This window comes from Xiphophorus hellerii, chromosome 7, assembly GCF_003331165.1.
Source record: "Xiphophorus hellerii strain 12219 chromosome 7, Xiphophorus_hellerii-4.1, whole genome shotgun sequence".
NCBI classification, from domain to species: Eukaryota; Metazoa; Chordata; class Actinopteri; order Cyprinodontiformes; family Poeciliidae; genus Xiphophorus; species Xiphophorus hellerii.
The window spans coordinates 23,022,462-23,045,538 of NC_045678.1; positions in this window are offsets into that span (position 1 = coordinate 23,022,462).

Genomic DNA, 23,077 nt, shown 5'->3' on the forward strand with positions numbered 1-23,077 from the left:
TCTGCCTGGGCTGGGTGAGCCCAGGCTCTCTGCCTGGGCTGGCTCAGCCAGGCTCTCTGCCTGGGCTGGGTGAGCCAGGCTCTCTGCCTGGGCTGGCTGGGCTGGGTGAGCCAGGCTCTCTGCCTGGGCTGGCTGAGCCCAGGCTCTCTGCCTGGGCTGGCTGAGCTGGGTGAGCCAGGCTCTCTGCCTGGGCTGGCTGAGCCCAGGCTCTCTGCCAGGGCTGGCTGAGCTGGCTGAGCCCAGGCTCTCTGCCTGGGCTGGCTGAGCCAGGCTCTCTGCCTGGGCTGGCTGGGCTGGGTGAGCCAGGCTCTCTGCCTGAGCTGGGTGAGCTGGGTGAGCCCAGGCTCTCTGCCTGGGCTGGCTCAGCCAGGCTCTCTGCCTGGGCTGGGTGAGCCCAGGCTCTCTGCCTGGGCTGGCTCAGCCAGGCTCTCTGCCTGGGCTGGGTGAGCCAGGCTCTCTGCCTGGGCTGGCTGGGCTGGGTGAGCCAGGCTCTCTGCCTGGGCTGGCTGAGCCCAGGCTCTCTGCCTGGGCTGGCTGAGCTGGGTGAGCCAGGCTCTCTGCCTGGGCTGGCTGAGCCCAGGCTCTCTGCCAGGGCTGGCTGAGCTGGCTGAGCCCAGGCTCTCTGCCTGGGCTGGCTGAGCCAGGCTCTCTGCCTGGGCTGGCTGGGCTGGGTGAGCCAGGCTCTCTTCCTGAGCTGGGTGAGCCAGGCTCTCTGCCTGGGCTGGCTGAGCTGGGTGAGCCAGGCTCTCTGCCTGAGCTGGGTGAGCCCAGGCTCTCTGCCAGGGCTGGCTGAGCTGGCTGAGCCCAGGCTCTCTGCCTGGGCTGGCTGAGCCAGGCTCTCTGCCTGGGCTGCCAGGGCTGGCTGAGCCAGGCTCTCTGCCTGGGCTGGCTGAGCCAGGCTCTCTGCCTGGGCTGGCTGGGCTGGGTGAGCCAGGCTCTCTGCCTGGGCTGGCTGGGCTGGGTGAGCCAGGCTCTCTGCCTGGGCTGGCTGGGCTGGGTGAGCCAGGCTCTCTGCCTGGGCTGGCTGGGCTGGGTGAGCCAGGCTCTCTGCCTGAGCTGGGTGAGCCAGGCTCTCTGCCTAGGCTGGCTGAGTCAGGCTTTCTGCCTGGGCTGGCAGAGCCAGGCTCTCTGCCAGGGCTGGCTGAGTCAGGCTTTCTGCCTGGGCTGGCAGAGCCAGGCTCTCTGCCTGTGCTGGCTGAGCCAGGCTCTCTGCCTGGGCTGGCTGTGCTGGCTGAGCCAGGCTCTCTGCCTGTGCTGGCTGAGCCAGGCTCTCTGCCTGGGCTGGCTGTGCTGGCTGAGCCAGGCTCTCTGCCTGAGCTGGGTGAGCCAGGCTCTCTGCCTGAGCTGGCTGAGCTGGGTGAGCCCAGGCTCTCTGCCTGGGCTGGGTGAGCCAGGCTCTCTGCCTGGGCTGGGTGAGCCAGGCTCTCTGCCTGAGCTGGGTGAGCCAGGCTCTCTGCCTGAGCTGGCTGAGCTGGCTGAGCCAGGCTCTCTGCCTGGGCTGGCTGGGCTGGGTGAGCCAGGCTCTCTGCCTGGGCTGGCTCCGTTTGTGCAGGTTTGTGCCGTTAAAACGGTCGTTTGTGCAGCTTTCGTTTTCCAGATATTAAAAGTTATAATTTTGGCCGATGACGTCACCATCCCCCCATGTTGCGCCAAAACAAAACAAACTGGGCTACCGCTCATTATGAGATATTACATAATTTTCTTTCATACGCCAACTGACTTCACCTAAATTGATGACTGTGGCCTGCTCTGGACACAACCACAAAGCAAGCAGTTATTAATTTCGTATGTTATTGTGTAAGTTAAATTCTGCAGATTTTCAGCTGTTGTACAATATGTACCTTCTTTTGTTTTGAACTTCAATAAAGATTTAGAACAAGAAGAAATTTGTTTCATTTCAAGAAATGTTTTTAGATAGTAATGTTTTCTCACCAATATAACTTTCTCCACAATAATTTAATCCTGTCAGTAAAGGACATGCGGCTGTGACCGTAACGTAATGTGTGTATTTGTACGACTGTTCAACTGTGCTTTGGTTTCGGAGGTGGTTTCAATAATTACATTCACATTGTTGACTTACTTTCTGCTGATTATGCAGCAAAAGGGTAAAAAACGACAACAACAACAAAAAAATCCATAGCTAACATGCTAGTTGCTTGAGCAAATAAAGTTTTTGCAGAGTAAAACCGGAAGTGCACGGCAGCGTCATTGGTTCAACAAAGTTCATCCAAGTAATGTACTTATGTACTTAATATTTAGTAAATATATTTTAAATGCAACGAGTTTCATTTCATCCAATTTCTGACATTAAATGTATATGCGTGGGCTTCAAGGATTTTTAAAAGCACGTAAAATGTTTTGCCAACTTTGACAAAGTTCTCACACAACGTCAACTGTGATTGGCTCCACCCACACTGTAGCGAGTGTTGTTTTTGCGGAAGAGCAAGTGTAATTTCAACCTCTCCTTGAAATTATTCTAGCAGTCTGAAAGAAATCGTTTTGAAAGAGTCATCTTTGAAATTTTTCCAACCCTGATTTTGATTTTTGAACAAGGCAAGTAAATTAATGCTCAGGTTTCATATAAAATGTTGACTCGATGCAATCCATCCCCATCAAAGCAGAGAGGATAGCTTACATATCCATTTGTTTAAATTTATATTTGAAGTCCAGAATTTTTAAACCTGTTGAAACATAAATTTTTATTTCCTGTTGGAATAAATTATCTAACGGGTACTTAAATTGCCAATTCACAAGACTAGTAACAATGCATTATTGAAAATTATCTCGTAAAAAAAAAAGGAATTTGCTTAAATAGTAGAAATGAGGGGCGTGCTGTGGTGGCGCAGGGGGTTAGCACGCCCCACGCTTGGAGGCCCTAGTCCTCGACGCGGACGTCGCGGGTTCGACTCCCGGTCCCGACGACCTTTACCGCGTGTCTTCCCCTCTCTCCTCACCCTCCTTCCTGTCTGCCTACTGTGGAAAAAATACGAGCCACTAGCGCCGCAAAAACTCTTCGGAGAAAAAAATGACAAAAAAAAAATTAGTAAAAATGAGAAACTGGGAAAGCTAACTTAACTTTTTTTAGTTCAAGACTATTGTAATTGTGCAGCCTCTGCTAGAATGTCAATGTTTTGTGGCTTCTTTGAAATTATGTAGACCAGAATTATTATTTTGAGCAATGCTAATCAAAGCCTTTTTATTTTTTTAACTAAATGCCTCGACAGCCAGCAGTGGACAGAGAGTCTCTTTTCGCAGTTCTCTGCAAGTCAAAAGAGGCTATCCTAGAAAACGGCAATATAGCCACTCCAGCTGCCGCTGTCTGGACAGAGCTAAGTTAGCAGTTGGGAAATAAAATGTCTGCAAAAGCCCTGTACACATTTGTAAAGCTAAACAGACAAAACATATGGTCAAGCTTGGAAATAAATGATCAAGAAAGTGATCCTGAAAGCCCCGTGTACACAGAGTTTGACTCGGACACAACACAACCTGGACAATTTACAGATTTTCAGCTTGAAGTTCCATTTGAAGAATGGATTAAATTTATACCAGAAAGAGTTGAATACAATGACAAGTTTTCATCATCTGGCAAAAGGGAATACACAATTTTAAAACTTGGCACTTGGAGTCACATAATTAATGATCTGGTTTGGAAAAAGTTGAAAAGCACATGTACATTTGTATTCCAAAGAGCAAAAGTTTATCCAACTGTCACTAGTAAGTACATTGATATCAAAGGCTTCTGTAAAGAGTGTCAAGGCCATGTTAAAATGACATGTGACAGAGAGCCAACGGTCAACAGCCCAACGGTGCTCCAGTGCTCCATCCAAGGTGCCGACATCTCCCTGCACACTGGCCAGTCCAAAAGATTCATGTCAGGAACCCTTCGTGCACAGGTTTCAAAAGAGTTGTGTGAGGGTAGGATGGAACCAGCTGTATGGAGGTCAGCAAAGGCATCAGAGTTGATGGATATTGGAGATCCCGAGCCAAGTCACCTTCCAAACCTGGCAACCTTACGAAAAGCAAAGCAGGAGAGAAAAGATTTGGAATTAGACGACAAAGACCCCATTCTGTCTTTGCAATTATTAAAGTATAGCACACCTAACAGTGGCAGTATAAGAGATATTGGTCTGGATAAATTCTTCTGTCACTATTGGAGTCAAACTCAGATACATGTTTATAAGGCACTGACCAAAAAATGTCCCTCAGTAGTTTGCTTTGATGCAACTGGTTCAGTTGTCAGAAAACTGGCACGACCAAATGGCACATCTGGCCACATCTTCTTATATCAAGGTGTTTCTGAGGGGAGACAACTGCTCAGTCCCAGTGGTACAAATGCTATCAGAAAGGCATGACATTAATGCAATTGCGACATGGCTGACAGAATGGCTTCGTGCAGGCGCAGCTGTACCAAGGGAAGCTGTGAGTGACTTTTCCCTGGCTATTCTTGGTGCTCTGGTGAAGGCCTTCACTCCTCTTTCTAACCTGAAGTCATACATTGATGAATGCTTCCGTGTGCTACTTGGGAACCAGTCTGCAAAACTTCCTCCCTGTTACATCAGGGTTGATGTTGCCCACTACATAAAGATGGTCTGCCAATGGGACTGCCTGAAAAACAAGTCACACCGTGTCAAAGACTTCTTTGTCAGGGGAATAGCAAAGCTTCTTCAAGCACAAAGCTTGGACCATGCAAAGCAGTTAATACATGCCATCACTGTTGTGGCTCTCAGTGAGGCAGAAGGTGATGATAGTTCTGGAACCCCTCTTGAATCAGAGAGGTGCAAAAAGTACCTGAAAGCCCAGATTGCTGAAGACTCCATCCTCATTCCAGATGAAGACACAAAGGAAGTGCATCAAGTGGATCCATGTGATGACATCCAGACTGACCTACGAGACTGGGTGTCAAACATTTGTGAGGAGAGCAGGACACACGCTGCAGCTAATGGGGATAGGGATAACATCCATTTCCTCCCTGAGATTGTGCCACACATTATAAGACTTGCAAGTTACTTACCACTGTGGACAGGAATAATGGTTCTACTCTTCAAAAGCACCAGCCTCACAGCAAGCTCAGCCAATGTTGAAGCTGAATTCAAAAATGTAAAACATGGCCTGTTCAAACATGAGAACTTACCCATGCGAGTCGATCGCTTCATTTCTTGGCATCTTTCCTTCATCGAAGGAAATATGCGGATTTGCTCTGCAAAAGCAAAAAAACAGGAGGAACAAGTTGCATCAGCAGAAGATGCAGAAGTTAATCCTGCATCCATAATTACCCACAATGCTGAAGGTAACAGAGAAATGGATTCTAGCGATTTAATGGAATCCGATGCCACCAGAAAGTTTTCCACAGCAGATGAAAACGTGGTTGAAAATTGCAGAGGACAAATTCTTCCACCCAAAAAGAGGAAGAGGACTTCATACCCGAGTTCCTGCACTGAATGGCTCCATGCAGATTCATCATCTGGGGCCAAAAGAGTGAAAGTGGGATTATTAAAAAATGGAAACATGCATCAGCCTGTTAAAGTTGGGAAATTGTCTCTCTCTGTGTTAAACACCTGTTCCTTTGATGCCCTTTGTCAGTGCTTATGCTGTACTTTCTGTGACAGCTCTGCATTTCAAAATGTTGTCATGAATGACAGTGATAACACACTCTTGCAGCTGGTGAAATCCATAACTACAGATGGTGTGACCCCAAAGACATACTTACAGAGGGCAGATCTACTTGGTTCAATGTTTGCAAAAACAAAGTTGAGGTCTGGCACCCACCAAATCGATGCCCAGTGCAATATTGCCACTGTTATTGGGAAGACAATGAGAAATGTATCAAGCGTTTACCTATCAAAACACTGCTCTTCACAATACTGCTACCTAAACAAAGGAATGACCAGGGAAGTACCATTTGTTTCACCTGACATTTCTGTCCTGAAGAATTCTGGCATGGCTCAGCTTGGCACTTCAGTAGAAAAAGGACTCTTCCTTCCACAGTCTCCCTGCCTCCGACCACTGCAGAATGAATCAGAATGTCCATCTGAATTCAAAACAGGAGCCAGCACCTCAGGAAATGTTCTCTGCCCAGGAACCGTTACTCACAGCTACAGCATTGGAGAAATAACATGGATTGACAGTGACCTTCCAAATCCAACTGAATTCACCTTGAGTGAATTTCCCTCCATTATGGTTCTCCAAGGAAAAACACTTTGAGAGCAGTCATTGCTTTCAGGGGAAGCTTGACCAAAGATGGCCTGGGACATTATACTGCATACTGCCAGAGAACTCCATCTGTGTGGGAGCTTTATGATGACCTGGGAAATGTCTTGAAGACACTGTCTGAAAAGAAAAAATACTACCACATGCAGTGCTATACACAGCAGATCTGTGAGGGAAAAAAATTGGGGGAGAAAGTTTGAAGACCAGACCAAAGGCAAATAGCTTCATGCCATGTTTCTGAAAGGAGTTCACATGTTCACATGAAAGGAGTTGTCTATTCAAGACAGGAGAAATTAATTTCCAATTATCAAGACACTGTTTGTTTTTGTTGTTGTTGTTATTGTTTGAATTGTTAAAGTTCATTGTTCAAATCAACACAGTTTCTTATTTTACTGTCAAATTATATTGGATTTTCAAAACAGTCACTTTCATGGTTCATTAGTTCTCAAGTAGGATAGAAACCCTTCGCCTCACAATACAGATATTTGGGTGTGTCAATAGCAAACCATAAGCAAACCATAAGGTATTCAAGTTTATACATCACCACAAAAAAATAAAAATTACCAGAAATATTGTCTTACTATAACTGTATTGATTATGCCATTAATTCTTGCAAATAGTCCCCTTTCTACAAAAATACAGCAACCTCAAATGCATAAAAACGACACTGAAACCAAGACTTACCTGACAGGAATGTGCTGGAAGAGAACTGGAAGTAAAACAGGAAGTACAGCCTGCAGCAGGTGAAATTAATTGTCCCCTAATTGGGTGAATGTCATCGCGTGAATGTTAAACTCTGGAAGCACCAAATAAAGTAAAATCAGATTTAGTTGGTATATTTTAAAAAAAGTAAAAATAATAATATCGTTATCTGAAATTATCATTTGTATAATATAATCCTTGGGTAACATTGTGGCCCAGGCTACATTGTGGCCCAGGCTACATAGTGGCGGCGACATAAAGCAAAAATTTTGATGTCTGGAGCAACATGGGGGGATGGTGAACTCTGATGACCTAAAAAATAACTTAATATTTCAGAAACGAAAGCTGCACAAACGACCGTTTTAACGGCACAAACCTGCACTAACGGAGCACTAACCACTCAGACTATTTGCCGAATTTTTTGACGTGGGTGGGGTGTCGGCTTCACTCAGCTAAAGCGGAGCTGTCAGCTCAGCATACGCACAAGATATGACAAAAATAAGTCAATAAATTGTTTTAAATAACTAGATTGATACATTGTCAGGTTTGACACCTATTAAAGACAAATTGAACAAACACTGAAAAGACAAGAGAGTTAGATTCTTTTGATCTCGCGAGGAGAACGGACAGAGATGTGTTTACAGTTACAAATCTCCAACCGCTCTGAAACACATTTGTCCGCTCCTCTCTTTTTATTACTTTCAGAGTCCCTATCACAGCAGGCACTGCAACTCTAAAGGGGTGGGGACAGAACATTTAGTTGCAGTGCTAATGACAATCACTAACTAAACACATGTTATCTTGCATTAAGACACAGAGTGAAAACAGAACAAGTCGTACATCTTCAAGGCGACGGGTCTACAGCTATCTAACAGTTCAAAGGAAGAAGAAGTTCCTGCTGAGCAATAAACCCCGTGAGCCCGGTTGTCACTGCTTCTCTTCAGGGAGGCCCTCTTGTAAAAAGGAAATAAAGTAAATCAAACAATACAGAAACAGTCTTTATGCTGAAGGAAAAGAAATCAATAAAGGCATATAAGACAGAACATCATATAAGTAACACTATTGTTATAAATGAAACAACAAATATTTGATAATATATATACATTTCACCTAACATACATAGATTGCTGTGGTTTCAAATTGTATTTAAAGCAGAGTCTAGCTGGAGCGACATGAAAAACACGGCCGCCTCTCTGTTCCTCGATTTGCTTATTCTTTGTAGAAATGTTCTACACATATCTGAACATTTTAGAATAAAACGAACAGATTTTTTTTTTTTTTTTACTATGGAACAGTCTTGACTACAAAACGTGTAGAATAATACAGAAATCAGGATTAATGGGGCTACAAAACAAACTTCGGCTCCGTGTTTTTCCTCCTTCACCGCCTGTGCTTGACGCTGTCACGGTTGCTAGGCAACATGAGTTACGCTGAGGTGGATGCTAAACAGCTAGCTGAAGGCTAGGCCTGTCCGAAGTCACAACTTGTCTCTTCCCGCCGTCGTTTATTCGTGGCCTGCGAAGGACCCGTCTCACGTAGACCGGGTCCTTTTATTAAACCCTGAACGGCTTCAACAAAAGCACTTAGTAATCACAGCTTATACTTGACTGGTGGATATAACTGTCAGTTTGTGCTACGCATATGTCTGACATCAACGTATGCTAATGTGACAGAAGACACTAGCATGCAGTGGGGTTTGGTTTTTACAGAGTAACACTTTGAAAATGGAATAAAAACTATTCACATGTGAGAGAGAAATCACCAGAGGCTGTGGCTCCTCATCAAATGTCTTGCATGACCTGGATTTGAAGCGTCTTGTTTCCCTTATCCCCAGAGATCCTCTTTGTCTGAACAACTGGAGGAGAGCTGCAGAGCTTGTTTTTCCTTCTCTATGGGCTCTTTGCACCTCAGCTTCCGCGTTTGGGGAAAAGCGGGTCGATCGTTTCCGATCTATTGAAACTTTACACTGGGTGTTTGCAGGGCTTGTTCAAGGTAACAATTAATGTTGTACATCGAGCCAAAGCCCCGAAAAATAAGCTGTAGAAAGATTTTAAGATGTTCACCTCGTTATACGTTCACAGATACAAGGTGAGTTTTACTTTCTTTAAACTTTGTGGCTAACATTAGCTTTAGCTTATTCTAGTAGGCAATATTCTCAGACATTTTTCTTGTTAAAATGTGCTATTTAAGTATCTAAACATTTTTCATCCATTCTAACGGACAATGTTTTTACCTTATGTTCAAGTATATTACGTGCGTTTATTGTTGTTAGTGTCAGAGACCAAGTAACGGGGGATTTTACAGTTCAGGCTTTTTGTTTCTGAAGAACTGAGGAACAACAAGCCCATAGCTTAACAGTAGAGCAGCTCTGGTGTCGGAGTTCTAGTTCAGCTGACTGTTCAGGTTCAGAGTTGTTGCTTTTAGAAAAATATGGCCGTGTTCCTTAAGGTCTCTGTGTTATTTCGCTTTATTAGTTTTGCATGCTTCTTGTGAAGCAGGACGGTGTTTACAGCGGTTTGTACAGGCGGATCAGTTGCTCGGCTGTCTGGCTCTGGTCTGCTCTCTGGTTCCCATAAACTCTCTTTCAGGCTGAATACAGAAGTGATTCCATGGAAATAACACAGGAGGCTCCTTTACCTTCGTCTTTAGGCTGAAGAAGTTGATCCGGAGTGAAGTGAAGGCTGTAACCTTTGCTGTGCGGCGTTAGCTTTAACTGGTAGCGACGAATATTTACAAGCCACCATCTTCTTAATTCAGGATCGTTTGGAAATCCATGAAAACTTAAAAGCCCGTTATATTAGGAAGACAGCAATGTTCATAGTATTGTTTTATTTGCGTCTCAAATAAGACTTTGTCTTTTCTAGCTGTCATGGTAACTCAAAGCGCTGGGGTGGGGGGGGCATTTGCGGTTGTGACGTCAGCGCAGCAGGTGCAAAGAGCTCACAGGTCGGAAACAATAAGCTTTTTAAAATTCTTACATAATTTCCATCCCACAGAAAATAAAATCCAAATTGAAATTGATTTGGAATTTTTTTTTTTTTTGCCTGATTTTGTTGTCATTTTGATATTTAAAATACCAAAATTTTCACAAAACTTTATATTTTAGTCTGATTATGTAATTTTTAAATATAAAGTTATTGATGTTTTGATCAGTTAATGAGTTCTTGAGTAATCATTTTTACCAAATACTTTTCTACTCTTGAGTAATTGCTGCTTTTTGCTTTTAGTTTAGTAAACATATTTTTGAAGAGTACAATTTTTGGATACTCTTCACACCTCTGTGAAATCCTAATTTAAGCTAAGTTGAACTGAATGTGGATATTTAGTTTTATTTGCAGCTTAAATAAAACTATTGAGGGAAGGATTTACTCCAGAGTTAATTTAAGAAGCAAACTGTAATCCTCTGTTTCTTCTCCACTGTAAACAGTCTGTAACCTGAGAAAATAATTGACCTAATTCATGATGTTTATACCCGATACCTGCTGCAGTAATTATGGCCCGAGCACACCTTGTGCAGCTAAAACATGCACTTCAATGACTGCAGCACCGGAGGGTAAACAGTAGTTAACCGAGGCGAAACACAGCTGAAACCGTAGAGATGAATTCAGGGGAGGAAGGAAGGAAATATTTGATGTCTGCGTTTACAAGTTTGACATAAACAACATAAGCTCTGTGTGAAACCGCACAGAATAGTGTGAGTCTTTTCAAACAAGGCTTCTTCTTTCCCTCCAGCGTGGTAACTCCCACCGGCCTTGAAGGCATCGCGAAGGACAGAGGTTCATGTGTGGCTCCACTTAGAGAGGAAAACGCCCAAAGCTGCACCTGATTAATAGAAATATTCAGCAGAGAACATCTTCCACAAATCACTCCTATATACGCAATAATCCTGTGTTAATATTACCATTATTACTAGATTGTTATTTTACTATCATTAGTTTATTCTTCTGTTTTTGTTGTCATATAGAACAGATTATAAAGGATTTATAGGGTGTAAATTGACAAGGAGTTATTTACAATTTTCATATTATTATTATTATGAATTCATAGATTTTCTTGTCTTATGAGATTCCGTTTGTAATCATTTTTACTAGTATAAAATAGTACTTTTACTATGCTTTACTTTCTAATTCTACCTTGTGTGAGTAACATAATTTAACATAAAATGAAGAAATTATGGCTAACCCTGACTATCCTCTTCATGACACTGTCTGGACTGTCTTCAGTCAGAGGCTTCTTCAAATTCGCTGCGATACAGACTGGTACAGGAGAACTTTCCTGCCAACAGCCATCACTATCTACAATAACTCTTTGAAAAATTTAAATTCATATGAGTTACAACAACATTTATTTTCCCTTTGGGATCAACAAAGTATTTTTAAATTTTGTTTATGTAATATAATTTATTTGTTGCTTTTTTAGAACAGACACATGGACAAAGTTTGTTATTCAATTGTACGTTTAAAAATGTACAAATTGAAAGACATTTTGTTGCAAGACTCTAATAATAATAAATAAATAAGTAATAATAAAAGTATTAATGTAAATATATATAATAAAAGATTAAACTAACAGCAGATTAGTAGTGTTATAGCATGTTATGTTGTTATGGATAAATATCATAACATGATTTTAACTACAAATTTCTGCTAATTAATGAGTCATATATGTACTAATATATTTCATTAAATTGATTTAAGGGGTAAGATTAAATACGTGTTTACTTCTTTATACTCCTTTTCAAACAAAAGTAGTAAGCTAATTATTTTGTTCTTGGTTATGTATGCATTTGTTTTCTCTGATTATTTGACTTTTTTGTTTTTGAAAACCCAGTTTCGATAAACTGGGTTTTGAATGGATAAATAAATGAAATTACTCACCCATGACACCAAAAATAACCCTGAACAACATCTTAAGCACTCACTCACATCTGTGAAGGTCAAAGTTCATGATTCAGCAATAAAACCACACAGAAAAAGTTTCATTTCATATTTTCCCAAAACATCTTAATGACTCCCAAGAGTTTGGGGAAATATTCTGGAGCTACAATCCATCCAGAAAGTATTCACACTTTTTCCACATTAATTGTATTAAATTAATCTATTTCTGCACAGAAAAATGTGTGTATAAATGTCACAAAATTAGCAGTTAGCCCTATCAAACGTTAGAAGGAGAGAAACTTGACCCGTCTAGTTTAGCTGCAGGTAAAGTTTCAGAGATTCTTTGAGGATCTTGTCGTGTTCCTGGTGTCGTAATCTGAAACCCGACGGACTCACAGAACCTGCTGCCTCATCAAAGCACAATCTGGAGCACTTTAATCTGCGTTAACATGAAGTGCAGATATAATCTGGACCCGGCGACAGATGCTGTGCTGACTCAACACTTCCTCTGTCATTCAACATTTCATCAACAGGTTTGAATGAAACTTCTTTATAAAATCAAAATCAAATGGGCTAACAGAGCAAAATACTGAAGTAGTATTTTATAGGATGCCGTTTGAAAAGTTACACAGCAAATAAATAACAGCAACATTTTTGTTTATTTAGCTTGTCAGAGAAACAAAAATGTGTTCATTTTTCAAAGTCACTTTTTCACCATGTTATTCAGACATTTATAAATGTCATAACTAAACATTTAGCTTACACTCTAAATACTAAGCTTGCAAATTACATATTTAACTAAATTATTTATCTAAATGTTCAAGAGTGTCTTCAGTCAGAGGCTTCTTCAAATTAGCTGTGATACAGACTGCTACAGGAGAGCTATCCTGCCAACAGCCTAACAACTATTATTTACTAAATAATAATTATATACTAAATAATGTAGCAATTACTTAGTAATAATAAACAATTATTATCCATCCATCCATTTTCTTCCGCTTATCCGAGGTCGGGTCGCGGGGGTAGCAGCTTCAGAAGGGAGGCCCAGACTTCCCTCTCCCCGGCCACTTGTTCCAGCTCTTCCGGGGGAATCCCGAGGCGTTCCCAGGCCAGCCGAGAGACATAGTCCCTCCAGCGTGTCCTGGGTCTTCCCCGGGGCCTCCTCCCGGTGGGACGTGCCCGGAACACCTCACCAGGGAGGCGTCCAGGAGGCATCCTGACCAGATGCCCGAGCCACCTCGACTGGCTCCTCTCGATGTGAAGGAGCAGCGGCTCTACTCTGAGTCCCTCCCGGATGACTGAGCTTCTCACCCTATCTCTAAGGGAGAGCCCAGACACCCTACGGAGAAAACCCATTTCGGCCGCTTGTACCCGCGATCTCGTTCTTTCGGTCACGACCCAAAGCTCATGACCATAGATGAGGGTGGGAACGTAGATCGACCGGTAAATCGAGAGCTTCGCTTTTTGGCTCAGCTCTCTCTTCACCACGGTGGACCGGTACAGCGCCCGCTTGACGGCAGACGCTGCGCCAATCCGCCTGTCGACCTCCCGCTCCCTTCTTCCCCCATTCGTGAACAAGATCCCGAGATACTTGAACTCCTCCACTTGGGGCAGGACACCCCCCTGACCCGGAGAAGGTACTCTACCCTTTTCCGGCTCAAGACCATGGCCTCGGATTTGGAGACACTGATCCTCATCCCGGCCGCTTCACACTCAGCTGCGAACCGCTCCAGCCAGAACTGCAGATCATGACCCGATGAAGCCAAAAGGACCACATCGTCTGCAAAAAGCAGAGATGAGATCCTAAGGCCACTAAATCGTAAACAATTATAATAATAAACAATTATTACTAATTACTAAATTAATTTAGTAATAATGAATAATTATTAATAAATTAGCATAGTTAGCTCTGTAGATGCTCAAACATCAACATCTATTTTAATTATTTCAACTAAAATAATTTTTAATTATTTAAATTAATAAATAATAAAATGATTTTAATTACTAACTTAATAAATGATTAAATTAGTAATTAATTATTTCATCTCAATATTTAGCTGCAAAATATTTAACTTGCTAAATGTTTTTCAGTTTGCTGTAAGTTTAAATTCCTTAAATTAGATATTTTGCAAAAACAGGAGCTTTTTGACAGAAATGACAAAAAGATTTTTTATGTTACATTAAATAAATTTAAAAAATGTTGAAAAAAAAAGGTCCAATTTAACTTTTTCCATACTTTATGGAGGCAAAGACCTCTATAAATGTATTCACACACATACAAAGAAAAAAAGGAAATTTTCCACAGAGATATTTTCTCCATCTGCGTCTCAAAGACACATGACGTGGAAAGAAGATTATTTTTAACATCTGTTAGATTTAGCATACGCACTTGAGTGTTTATTTTGGAAAAAAGCTCTGGATAGAGTCCTGCTCCTGACGTCTGTCTCACACGCACGCACACACCCCAGTGCACACACACACTTGGCGCAGCAGAAATACTGCAGCTTGTTTCTGCGGCCTCACTCACTTCAAACACAGTCACGTTTCACAGACTTGGCCAGCGAGTGTTTGCAGCGCAGTGAAAGCGTCTCTGTGCAGCCGGCCGCCGTTTGCAGGTGATGCCAACCGGAGCAGGAGAACTGGGTCAGCACACGGGCCAACGATACAAACCTCGGCCTGACTAAAACCTTCAGCTCAACACAAACGTTTAACGACATTTCTGCAAAGTCGGGGGGCGTCCCAAACGCCCCGAGTTTTAAAAAATGCTATTTAAACAAAAACTACTGGAAAGCAGCTGTTTTAAATTATGTAATTTTATGTGTTCATGAATGAATGTTTCTGAAAAAACAACATGCGGACGCAGTCTTCTTGTTTTTCTACAACCTGAGAGTGAACAGGGAGAATGAAAGACACAGAATGTCATTTTTGGTCCGGACGCTGCAGCGTAGCAAGATAAAGTTTATAGTTTTCTCTCCGCTTTGGGATCAATTTCATGTTTAATATGAAATTTGCAGGAGAGCAGAAAACGAAATCACCAGGTGAGGATAACTGATCCAAAGTTTAATGTGTTGAAGCCATAATCTGTTGCACTGGAGGTTGTTTTGGGGTTCTTGTGTTTTATTTCAGAACGAGATTCCGGCTCCTGTATTTTCCATAATCTCTCCTGTTTTGTTTTTTGTTTTTTATTTTTGGTACTTTTTTCATTGTTTGCTGTAATTTCCAGCCTTCGTTTGGGGAAGTGTGAACACGCAATCAAGCTTTCATCCAGGCCAAAGAAGTGAACTCTGATCTAAAAACCTTGGTTTCTGTTCGGTTGAAGTGAACTCTGATGCGGTTTGAATGCAAGCGGACCGGAGATCGCTCCAAAAACAGTAAGCGAACTATGGCGTAGGGCATTCTGGGTAAATACAACCAAAACAAACGAGTAAGTCTCCTACAACCGCTAAAATCTGACGCTACTCCATTTTTGTTTACATTTCTTTTTCTTTCTCTTTTTTATTTACAATAATATGTAACTAAAAGAACGACGAGGCTTAAGGAAGGTAAAAGAGCAAAAATTACAAACAGGAAAAAGATTTTGTTTACATTTCAGGAAGAAGTTGTGCTCAGTGTCTTCAGAGGTTTTCTTGTCGTTTTCTTCAGTGGTTCTTGGTGCAGCGCCACCACAGGCGAGGAGGGGAACAGGTTTTTCAGAAGGTCTCATTTGGCACAGAGCAAATCACATCATCTGTAACTGTAAGAAATGTTGCAATTTTGGGACCAAATGAAACCAAAAGGATCAGGTGTGTAAACACAGTTGGGATTTTATAGTGAAGAGTACCAATTGCCTTCATTTCTCATGACAAATTCCTTTATTTCCCACAATCCCAATGGATACTAGTAAGTTTGATGAGCTAGTTGGGTCCTCACCAGCTGGGCGTGCTAATTCTCACCCTAATCAGCTCAATGTCACATGCAAAACAGTTCGATGTGAACATTGTTTTATGCCGAAATTGATCTATGTGCGTATATGTCCGGGCGGACGTCTGCTTCGAGTCAAAGTGGATATATATGAGAAAAGAGTGAATGAAGTTGTGAAGGTGTTAATAATCTTTATAATAATCAGCTTATTCTTATAGAATCACTTTTGAACAAAGCAAGATGGTAGTTCGAACTCCTGGAGTGGGTCAGTGAAGGTTTCATGGTGTTGCTATGGTAACCACCAACTGTCAAAAGCAACATGACATAACTGATATACCAATAAATGTCAGGAGAAACTATTTCACTGTATGTTTACCCGAGTAAAAGTAAAAAGTAATCAAAGAAATTACTCAAGTAAGAGGAAAAATGTATTTTGGTAAGAAGTCTATTCAAGTTATCAAATTATCAATCATTTGATTTTTAGAAATTACATCAGACGGACCAAAATATAAAGTCAGGTGGAAATTTTGGTATTTTATGAACAAAAATGATAGTAATTCATTTTAAGTAACAAAAAAACAATAAAATTAGGCAAAAGAATATTTTTTCAAATCAGTTTCTTTCAATAAAAGTCTTATAAAACTTTGAAAAACAAACATGTTTAAATCAAAAATTCACCAGACACAGACACACATCTGCAGTTTTTTTACTCAGTGAAGAGACTCCAGAAATTTTACTCAAGAGTAGCTATACTTCGTAATAAAATTACTCAAGTAAAAGTATAAAGTACAGTGTAGTTGCACTTTTACTCAAGTAAATGTAATTGAGTAAATGTAACCACTTACTACCCAACTTGGGATATATATCAGAAAAATGTGAAAGTTTTATAATCTACTAATCAGTTTGTTTTTAAAGAAATGAGCAGAATGATGGTTCGAACTGCTGAAGTGGGTCAGTGAAGGTTTCACAGCGTTGCTATGGTAACCACCAACTGTCAAACGCACCATGACCGATATACTAATAAATGTCAGCAGAAAATATCTTTTTGACTAAACAAAATGAATTTGAATAATAAATGAACCAATTTTGACAAACTTCACAACAATAATATCGTTAAATTAAAACCCTCTTACATGTTTATATTCATATATAAGTATAAAGAAACAAGTGAAGAATTTGTGAAGGAGCTAATAATCTCTCAGGAAGGAATCAGTTTGTTCTTAAAGGGCCAAGCGGTTTGGTCAGAAAAGGCTTCAGGGTGTCACAGCAGCACCTCTGAGGTCATATTTATCCTGGTTATTAGTCTGGGTGTCAGTGTGTGGACAAAGGCTGAATCTGACATTCCTCACCAGGATGTGAAGAAGAGCCTCCGGCGAGGCGATCCTCAGGAATGTGGATTCCTGCTCCTGTTAGCTCTTGTTTTCCAGTGGATGACGTGAGAAGCTCCTCCTCATAAGATCCTCGCAGCGACACGGAGCATAAATTATTGACTTCAGTCGTCAAGTCATTTCTGTGAAAACTGCCAGCTGAGAACTTCCAGGGACGAAGTCATTCTGCAGTAGCTTCCTCCTCGCCTTACATGTTCAGGGGCATCTCTAATAACAAAAACATTCAGAGGGTCTGTAGTGACAAACTGGTGGCCTAATCTGAGATTATCCAAAGTAAAGCTTTCAAATTTAGTTTTTTACTCATCAGTTACAAAGTATGACAAAGTACTAAAGCCATACTAAGAAAAACTTTCATGAAAAACATAAAATAAGAATAAAGTTTTAAGATTTTTAAATTAATCTCAGAAATGTGTGTATTCCAGAAAATTTCTAAGTTTAAAAATTCCAAAAGTTACTAGAGAATACTAAGGATATTTTAGATTAATCAGAGATATTCTAGAAAAAACAGACTTCTTTGAGTCTTAAAAATAAAATAAAAATTGCTAGAAAACAACTCAAACTTTAGATTAATCTAAACTTTTCTAAAAAAAAAAAACAAAACAACAAAATTAGGCAAAAGAATTTTTTTCAAATCAGTTTCTTTCAATAAAAGTCTTATAAAACTTTGAAAAACAAACATGTCTCAATCAAAAATTCACCAGACACACACACACATCTGCAGTTTTTTAACTCAGTGAAGAGACTCCAGAAATTTTACTCAAGTAAGAGTAGCGATACTTCAAAATAATAAAAAAAAACAACCCTAAGATGCATCAGTTTGAAAATTTGATGGAAAAAAAATTGAAATCAATCTAGACAATATTCTAGAAAAAACAAGAAAATGTGTCAAAACTTTGCTACAAAAAACTTTAGAAAGAAATTTTCTACAAAAGAAATAGACATCTCTGAGCTTGAAAATTTTAAAAAATTTTACAGAAAAATTGTGAGATTAATGTCAGAAAATTCAGAAAAGTAATTTCTGATTTTGATATCTAGAAATCTGCTTGTAAAATAACTCAGAAATTTTCTGGAAAAAACAAAGAAATATATAAGTTTGAAATGTTGACAATTTGCTAGACAAAAACTCAGAAATTTGTTTTTTTCTAGAAAAATTCTGAGATTAATGTCTAAATATCTGAGTTTGAAAATCAAAAAATTTCCAAATTTTAGATTAATCTCAGAAATTTTCTAGAAAAAGCAAGACAATTTAAACATTTTGAAATTCGAAAATCTCACTTTTGAAACTCAGAAATGTCTGTTTTTTCTAGAAATTTCTGAGATTACAGTAATGTAATCTCTGAGTTTTTTTCTAGCATATTTCTCATTTTTGGCAGAAATTTCCTCATGTTTTAAAACGTACAGCGGCCCTAATACACCCTTGTAGGGAATATTTTAATATCTTAAGTTGAAACATGCAGACAAAAATTCTGCCACAGATCTCACTAACCTGTAAAATAAGGTCTGGACGGATATCGAGAAACGATTGGATAGTTTTATGTGTTGAAGTTTTTTTACCCCTCCAGTGCTCTAGTGTCCCTTATATCACAGTAGGCTGACAGGAAAGGACATGCGACAAATATCGTCGGGTCCGGGAGTCGAACCCGCGACGGCCGGGTCGAGGACTCAAGGCCTCCAAATACGGTCGCGCTAACCGCTACGCCACCACGGCACACCCCATGTGTTGAAGGTTAAAATTTCACCCAATCTAAGTTTGTCCTCGACATATAACGTGCCAGTTTGACAGCTGTGAAACTTACCGGAAATTGTGTACACTGTAAACAACCGTCCTCCATTGCGAAGAGCCGAGCTGTACAAGATGGCGGCTGTTAATGTTAAATCGTTTGGAAGAACTGAACTGAAGGAATTTTCTCCGCTGCCGTCGCTAAAACTACAGAACTAAACAGCGCAGAAAATTGACGTCATCGTTCAGGACTTCTCCTTCTGTTCCCTGATTGGCCGGGTAGAAAGTCAACCGGAGACAGTTCAACCCAAACGGAGAAGTGAAAGGAGATGAGAATATAATTATGTCGGCTGGTCTTCATATTTTTCACAGTTTTATTATTCAACAGAGTAAATGTATCGCCACAGATTAAAGGCAGTGATCTTCATTACAGGACTAATGACGTGAGGAAGAGGAGGAGGTAAGTAAGTATTGACATGTACCAGAAGGCTAATGGTGCGTTCAGGGGGAATGAAACAGTCGGAAATTGCATGAATGCACACAAATACAGTTTACTGATGCAACATTAAATGCTGGATCACAACACAGCCTTTTTTTTCTGCTGCTGCCTGCAAAAGGCGTTGTTCATCCCATTTATGCATATTTGTATAGTGCTAAAAAAACCCAGTGTCATTCTCTGGGCTTGTTCTTTAGTTTGTGTTTGTGAAGTAAAACATTATTTCCATTGACAAACTCAGCAGGAACAGAGGTGTTTATATGGAAATCCTGAGTTTTGGGGTTTTTGATGTGTTTATTTGCAGTTCAAACTCTGACTGGAAGCTAAAGAAAGTTTTCCACCCAGATGGAAAACACTGTGGGAACCGTTCTATCTCACCAAAACAAATCAGATACGGTAAAGATAAATCTGGAATCCTTTTTTTAAAGTACTAAGAAGTTTTCCTCCTCTAAATTTCACTAGTACAGACATAATTTTAGAAAATATAATTGTTTAATTAAGTAGGGATTAAAATGACTACACTGATGAAAATGAGTGTAGTTGCCATTTCATGAGAATATACCAACATAAGATTTAATCTGTTACACTGTATGTTATTACCACTCCACATTTATTAGTTTCATGCTTCTCATTTTGTCTCTTTTTACCATATAACTTTCCTTTATCCAAATAAAAATGGTCAACTCTGTCTTAAACTCTAACAAACAGAAATGGATCAAATCATAACAATTTATGTGAAACAAAAATGACTTTTTTTGTTTTAAGTCAGTTTATGAACACACAGCTGCACAATTAGCCAGTTGAAGAAGTAAATGTTCATCTTAATTCTTCTAATTGCTGCAGTGATTGTTTTCTTTCCTTTAATCTTATTTTTTCAGAAGTGTTTTTGTGTCGCTGTCCACTCGTCTCCATTGTTCGGATCTTTCCAAAACAGGAGCCAGCAGCTTTTGATTATTTCCTAAACATGGCAGACATCCTCCTGCGTTTCACTGAACTGTGTCTGCTTCAGAAAAATTTTCACGCAGCCTGGAAAGAGTAGATGAACCGGTAAATTGGTGTTTGTTACGCCATTATCTGCCAGATGCAGGCGACTTTCCAAGGTCTGATAATCTCTGACTTTGAAAACTCTATCAAGTTGGGCTTTTCCAAATAACAATTTTCATGCTGTAAGAGCATTACAAGAAAAAAATGTATATGATAAATACTTTTTCTGACATAGCAGTAGTACAATGTTAGAATTTTGTAGTTTTAGTACATTTATTTAATCGGTTCACACCACAGATTCTCTGCAGACTGAGATGATAGCAATGGAGGAAAGTTTTTTGTGTGTCTGGTGAATCATACATTGGACATTTGGATCATCGCCCACAACTAGTAGAAAGATTTTTACTTAAAAGTGCTTTCATACACTTCAGGAAGCTCCCCAGGGCCTTTTATAAGAGAAGCAATATAAACATATCCTTTGATTCCCACCAAATTCACCCAGAATTTGTTGCTATAAAACTCAATCCAAGTCTAATCATCCCTTTGTCTTTAATTTTTTTTTCAAAATTCTGAAAAAAAGTCAGAATTCCTTTTATTGTTCATTGGCCCTAATCCTCTTCCGTATATATGGAATCAAATATATGGTAAAAATTAATTTTGTTAAACTGTGTTTTCTTATAAATATAATATATATTCCACGATACTTTAATTAATTGTTCATAATGAAAGCAGATCTCACAACTATTTTCTGCAGATCATTATCTAAACAAATTTAGATTTAAAAAAAAAATTGCACCAGAAACCAAACATGAAGCCAGCGAGAGTAGAGCACATCACTGCAGAGTTTCACAGATTAATCTGCTTTTCAGAGTTAACACGGTCAGCATCAGCACAAAGCTAAACACAAAGCTGTTAGGTGTTTTCCACTGCAGGTGTTCATTCTCTTTTTATCCACTTTCTGCATAAACAACTTTTATTTCCCTCCAACAAACAGTAAAACACTGCAACACTCTACACTGACCTGCACCACTGGCCCCCTCCTGTGTCCATTTGGTGCCATTACTCAGATAAAATCTCCAGACTAGCTGAAAAATTTAAAAAATGTTGATTAAAAAAAATAAGAGTTAAAGTAAATCTGAAAGCTTCACATTCACAAACGAAAAGAGCAACGCACAGGTTGAAAATATAAATATTTTTATAAGATATTACCGTTTTATGTCCGTAAACAGCTGTATGTAGTGATCGTAAGTTTAACTTGGCATAGCCTTTAAATATAAGTAACTTGATTCTCAAAAAAATATTACAAACACATAAAATATTACAGTGTTAAGGAGGTGTGTGTATATGTAGTCTGTATTCAGTGTGAACCTTAATAAAAGCTTCCATCTCACTCTAGTGAAAAAGAACTGCTTAAAAGTCTTAAATCTTCCCTCTGTCTTTAAAATTTTCTATCTAAAATGCAGATTTGATTTTATTCCTTTTCTTTTTAGTCGTCCGTTCTTTCCTTCCGACTTTCCTGCCGTACTTGCTTCTTTACATATAAAGTGTAATTTACATGATTATTATTCACTGAATGTGACGATTGTGTGTCATTACAAAAAAGTTAAGTAAAACGCATTTAAGTGCCAAGCACGACTTATTTTGGGAAAGTGTTTTATTTTGAAGAGTTCTTAACCGGATCTGGTTTTTCTGCTCGTCTACTGTTGTGTTGCTAGGATACGAATAGCCGTTGCCGCTGAAAGCCGTTACCGTTTGTTTCTTCAATAGAAACTGAACATACAAAATCTTAAATCTCCGTCATGATTGTAAAAGCTTTCACTACGTAATGCTGATATATTGTTCAGTGTTTGAACAGCAGGTAAAAGGGAAAAATGGCGAGAAAATAAATACTTTGTGGATATGTTACTTAGAAAATGCTGAATATCGTCTTTGTCGAAAAACTCATGAGAGACAATAAAGACAAAAGAAATCAGTCAGGACACATTCCAGGAACCAAAATAAGTTTATTACCCCTTTTTTACATCCATTTTTAAATATTGAACCATCAAACTAAACATTCAGTGCAAGATGATCAGTCTTTTATAAAGCTATGAAGTTAAAAAATATACAAACTTGATTAGAAAAATAATCACTTTTAGTTCCATTCAAGTGATGAAAAAGGATGTGTAAGGTGCTACAGTTTGTGAAAACAAAAGCAACCAGTACAAAACGATGGGCTGAAATGTTTACTGCAATGCAGGAATTGCTAGGAAAATAAAGAAAATAAAAACATCAAAGTACCTCTCAGATAAATAAATGATTACAGTACACTCTCTACAAGAGAAAAGAAGTACCTTGATGCTTCATTGTTGTAGATGATATAAACATACCTTTCTAGAACATTTCCTGGCATCAAATAATGATTTAGCCAATCATTATAACATCTGAGATTAAATAACTAATATTTGAACATTGGCTCTAACCATCTTAATTAAATCCTTGTTTCTTTCCAATTAAAATATATTATAAAATATTTAACTTTAAAAGTAGTGATTAATGGTTACCGTATTTTCCGCACTATAAGGTGCACCTAAAAACCTTCAATTTTCTCAAAAGCCGACAGTGCGCCTTATAATCCGGTGCGCCTTATATATGGACCAATATTGAGCCACAACAGGTCTCGCAACTACGGTAAGCAGCCGCCGACTTCATTTTCCCCCGTAGAAGAAGAAGCGCGCGGTGCACGCCGGGTTTTGTGTAAAGACCCCAAAATGGCTCCTATTAAGAGACACGCTTACGACGCAGAGTTTAAGCTCTAGGCGAT